Source organism: Marmota flaviventris, chromosome 10 (genome assembly GCF_047511675.1).
Source record: "Marmota flaviventris isolate mMarFla1 chromosome 10, mMarFla1.hap1, whole genome shotgun sequence".
In the NCBI taxonomy this organism is placed as follows: Eukaryota; Metazoa; Chordata; class Mammalia; order Rodentia; family Sciuridae; genus Marmota; species Marmota flaviventris.
The window spans coordinates 26,301,622-26,307,144 of record NC_092507.1 but is presented as its reverse complement, the minus strand read 5'-3'; positions in this window follow the sequence as shown (position 1 = coordinate 26,307,144).

The following is a 5,523-nucleotide window of genomic DNA, read 5'->3' as shown; positions in this document are numbered from 1 at the left end:
TTGTTTGCACTATTTTTTTTTAAAGAGAGAGAGAGGAGGGAGGGAGGGAGAGAGAGAGAGAAAAATTTTTTTTAATATTTATTTTTTAGTTTTCGGCAGACACAACATCTTTGTTTGTATGTGGTGCTGAGGATCGAACCCGGGCACGCATGCCAGGCGAGTGCACTACTGCTTGAGCCACATCCCCAGACCCTTGTTTGCACTATTTTTATATATATAATGTATCATATAATATATGTATAATATATATAAACTCTGGGTCTTGGTTTTGATTTACTAGTGTGAAAAAATAACTATATTCTCAAGTTTGACATGTTGGTTTTGAAAGTAGTATTGGGGGAATTGTTGGGTTTTATTTTTTGTTTTGCATCATAGCACTAGTTACTTTAAACAAATGTAGTTGCTTCCTTAAAAAAAAAAAAAAAAACAAACAGCTGAGTGTGGGGGTGGCACTGTAATCCCAGTAACTCAGAAGGCTAAAGCAGAAGGATCACAAGTTCAAAGCCAGTCTCAACAACTTAGTGAGACTCTAAGCAATAGCAAGACCCTGTCTCAAAATAAATTAATTAATTAATTAAAAAGGCTGGGGATGTGGCTCAGTGCTAAAGCCCCTTGAATTTAATCCCCTGCACTTAAAAAAATTATAGAAGCAAATCCTCTTTTTTCCCCCATGTCAGATCAGGCGAGGTGGGCAGCGACCAAGGGAGGCAGATTTAAAAGGGCCGCTGAAGGAGGCTTTATTGAGATATCACTCCCGGGAGGGGACAGGAGAGGGTCTGAAGAGAAACCGCGTGGAAACTCAACCGGACTTGACTTTTATGGGGCTTACAGCAGGAAGGGAAGGGCTTGGGACAGGAAAAGGCGTTTTTAGGGTCCCTTGCCCCTTTAGAGTTGGTCAGGGGAGTTGGATGAACTCCAGGATTGGCCAGGGGGTCCTGCTGATTGACAGGCATTTCTGCAGGCATCTGATTGATGTTCCTTTCCCGTGCCGGCTGCTTTGTTCTAAGTCGTCACCACCGACCTAACACCCCGTATTCCCTGTCCTCCACAAATTCTGTGGTCCCAATCTTGCCATACTTTTCAAAGTAATCTCTTGAACTGTAGATTCTTCTGTATCTTTTTTAATACCACTAACAAAATTTTTCTTCACTGTTAGATGGGCACCAGGCTTTATAGAATCCTCTCTAGAAAAAGGTCTCTTTGTTTCTACTCCACCTCCATCAACTTTGTGTGGTCGAGCACATTTTGCTACATCTACCTCTTCAACAGAGGAGTAGGTCACAGAACCAATGTCCCTAGAATGTGTTTTATTGTTGTTGTTTATTTTTTGTTTGGGGGGGGGGTTGGAGGTTTCTCTCACTACAACAAAATCTGAGTGTACACCATCTCTCAAAATGTGCTCCCCTCTTTCCTTTAATCTTTTTTTGTAAACTGTTTTTTAAAAAAATTTTTTAGTTGTAGATGAACACAATACCTTTCATTTTAATTATTTATTTTTATATGGTGCTGAGGATGAAACCCAGGGTCTCGCATGTGCTAGGCGAGAGAGCTCTACCACTGAGCTACAACTCCAGCCCTCTTCATTCTTTTTGTGGCACTGGGGATTGAACCCAGAGTGCTCTACTACAAGTTATATCAGTATTTAAATCTCTCAAAATGACCCAGGCTGGAGCTGGGTTGTAGCTCAGTGGTAGAACACCAGCCTAAAACATGTGAGGCATTGGGTTCAATTCTCAACATCACATATTAATTAATTAATTAATTAATTAAAGGTCTCATTGACAACTAAAAAAAACTAAAAAATTGCCCAGGCTAGCCTCTAACTTTAGCCTTGAACTGACAATCTATTGTCTTGTGTCAACCTCCTAGTAGCTGGGGCTAAAGGTGTGTACTACGGTGCTCATCCTCTTAAAATGTTCTCTTAAATGGCCATCTGTAATTTCAAAGCTCAGATCACCAGTGAACAGCTTCCCTTAACTGCTCCATTTCCTTTGGACCACGCCCCCGCTCTTCCCTGCCCTAGGGGCACCTAACAGTAGAAGTCTGACACTAGCTCATATTGAGACCAGAATGGCCTCTTCCAACTAGAGTTCAGCATGAGGCAGTCAGCAAGAGGACTGTATAATCTCTTCTCATGTGACTTGCTTCAGCCAATGGAATACTAGCGAATTTGATGCAAGATGTCTTGAAAAATTACCTAAGCGTTTTCTCATCTTCTCCTTAAACCTTGCCACTACCATGAGAACCAACCCAGTACAACCTGCTGGAAGAGGAGAGATCCTGGGGAGTGCAGCCAAGTCATCCCAGCTGAGGCCATTCTAAACCAGCCAACCCCCAGTCCACCCAGCTGCCATTTATGAATAAGTCAGTAAGACTAGACTAGACTAGACCAGCTTAGACTCAATCAACAGAACTGTCAGATGAGTCATAGTTATGACAAATGAAAGGGACTCCTTTACTGAGTTTTGAGAAGGCTCATCAGATAGTATTATTGTGGCAATAAATAATTCATAAACTTTTATCATTTTTTATTGTTACATGACAATATAACAAATTATCAGAAATTCAGTAAATTTTTAAAAATACCAAAAATATATCATCTCATAGTTTTATGGGTTAGAAGTCTAGTAATAATTTATCAGGGTCTTCTGCTCAGGGTATTACCAGACTGAAATCAAGGTATCAACCAGAGCTGACTTCTTGTGAGGCTTGGGGTCCTCTTCCAAGTTCACAGGTTGTTGGTAAAATTCCTTTTTTATAGTTGTAGGACTAAGTTCCTCAGCTCTTAGCAGCCACCCACCATGCCCTGCCACAACCCTCTCTGTATCATGGCAGTTTGCTTCTTCAAGGCCAACAGGTGAGCCACTCTGGTACTTACAATCCCTCTGGCTTCTTCTATCTCTTATATCTAGGTCCTTTTTAAAAGAGCCAAACAATTAGGTCAGACTCACCTAGGATAATCCTTCTTTTGATTAAGATAAAGTCAACTAATTAGGGATCTATCACATCTCCAAAGTCTTCCTTCTTTTCCCATATGAGATGACCTAATCACAAGAGTCTATCTCATCATCAGTACAGGTCCTATTTATACTTAAGTGGAGGGAATTTTATAGAATGTGTCCCCCAAGGAATGGAAATCTTGAAGCCATTTTAGAACTCTGCTTACTATAATGTCCTAACTCAAGGTATGCAAATAATTTTTAAAGATAAATAAATATACTATCTGAAGGTAAGCATGATTTGTACATAAAACATAATTTAATTAGGCTTATCAAATTGGCCAAAGGAAGAAGAAAAGACTTGATTTTGGGAGGTGGCTGATAGAGAAGGGGGTCATTCTTTGGAAGGTACAATCTTTCTTTTTTTGGTCAATTTGTACCAATTTTTCAATCTTGTAAGTGAAATATTTGAGGGCTAGGAATGTAATCAGTGATAGAGTGCTTGCCTGGTATGTATAAGATCCTGGGTTTGATTCCCCAGCACCATTATAAAAAAAAATTAAATTAAATTTTTGAAAAAGTAAAGTTTTAAACAGGAAAACTTCTTTAGAGCAAAGTAAAGACTAAATATTAAAGTACTTTGAAAGAGGGAAATGACACACATGCATAATTATTGGAAGAGACATAAAAATACTACCTCTTCATTTCTCTCACTTGGCATGGGCATCCATATGCAAAACAAAACGTGTGTTCATTCAAGTATAAGACATAATTCAAATGTGTTCATGTGATATTTTCTTGCCTAAAATCTGTAACACCAAGTGGTGAGTCTTTGCCTAAAATCATAGTATTAAAATATTCCTTTTTATAGCTGTTTTGTTTTGTACACAAGTGAAAAAGTCATACTAGGAGGAAAAAATAAGTCACTGACTAGAAAAATGGAAAATTTTTTTTCAAGAGCCATTATGGCAAACAGTTGTTAAGTAAATAGCCATGAAGTAAGTTAAGTCTGTATTTCTGCCTCCTTAACTCCAGCTTCAAACTTCTTACTGTTGATTTACTATACCAATACATCCCATGTCCAATCAATAGGACAATTGAGCTTCCATTTACTAAGCAGTCATGTGTGTCTGCTGAAGCTTTAGATGCACCATCTAATTTAAACCTTTTTACTGGATACTGAGCATGAAATTGAGGTTTAGAAAGGTGAAGTAAGGGCTGGGATTGTGGCTCAGTGTGGTGGAGTGCTCTCCTAGCACAGGCGGGACCCAGGTTCAAAACTCAGCACCACATAAAAATAAAGGCATTATGTTGTGTCCATTTACACCTAGGAAATAAATATTTTTTTTAAAAAAAGAGTTTTTTTTTTTTTTTTTTTTTAAAGAAAGAAAGGTGAAGTAAACTTGCCCAAGGTCACATACCTAGGAATTAACAAAGTTGGGATTTGAACTCACCTATTCAAATCCAAAGCCATCCTCTTAGTGTCTTCTGGCCAGTTTAAAACTAGGTTGATACAGGGAAAAAAAATACTGTTCCTAGAGTCCAGGACCAGCCTTCATTTAAATCTAGCCTCTGCCACTTGATAGCTGTTTAGTTTTGTTCAAGTTTCTAAATATCTCTGAGGCTATTTTGTCACCTATAAAAGAGGGATTGTAATTCCTAATTCATATGGTTGCTTTGTTTGTTTATGAATTAAAGAGTCTATGAAAATATATTTAGCAAAATTTAGTAAATTATAAGTGCACCCTCCATCAATGATAGGAGAATTGGGGCCTAAAACTCATAACCTCTCATTCCCCTTACCACCATTACATGTAAACCTACTTCTGTTTTTTTCCCCAGGGTTATGACACAGTTGGCCAATCTATCTGAAATTAAATCATCTTTCATTTCTTTTTCTTCTCTTCCTTTGAGCCCCATCACCTACACCTTCAAAATCATATCAGTTATCAAAACCAATTCATTCTGCCTTTGCAAGATCTCTCATATCTATCTCCTGCAGTCCAGTTCACTGCATCTGCTGTAGCTAAAACCCTCATCAACTATCATCACAACTATTTCTTCCCTTAATTATTTGAATAATAATTTTTAATAATAACACATATACCTGATGTGAAATTTTTGGTTTTGGGTTTTGGTGTTGGGGCTCAAACCCAGGGTCATGAATACTCTAAGCACAAGCACTACCACTCAGCACTCAGCAGCTATACCCTCAATGTCTGTCTGTCTGTCTGTCTGTCTGTCTGTCTCTCTCTCTCTCTCTCTCTCTCTACCTAGAGGTTAAACCCAGGGGTGCTTAACCACTGACCACAAATCCAGCCTTTTAAAATTTATTTTATTTTTGGTATCAGGGATTGAACTCAGGGGCACTCAACCATTGAGCAACATCCCCAGCCTATTTTGTATTTTATTTAGAGACAGGGTCTCACTGAGTTGCTTTTATTTAGAGACTGGATCTCACTGTGTAGCTTAGTGCCTTGTCATTGCTGAGGCTGGCTCTGAACTATAGATTTTCCTATCTCAGCCTCCGGAACTGCTGTTATTACAGGTGTGGGCCACGGCACCCAGCCCTTTTTATTTTTTG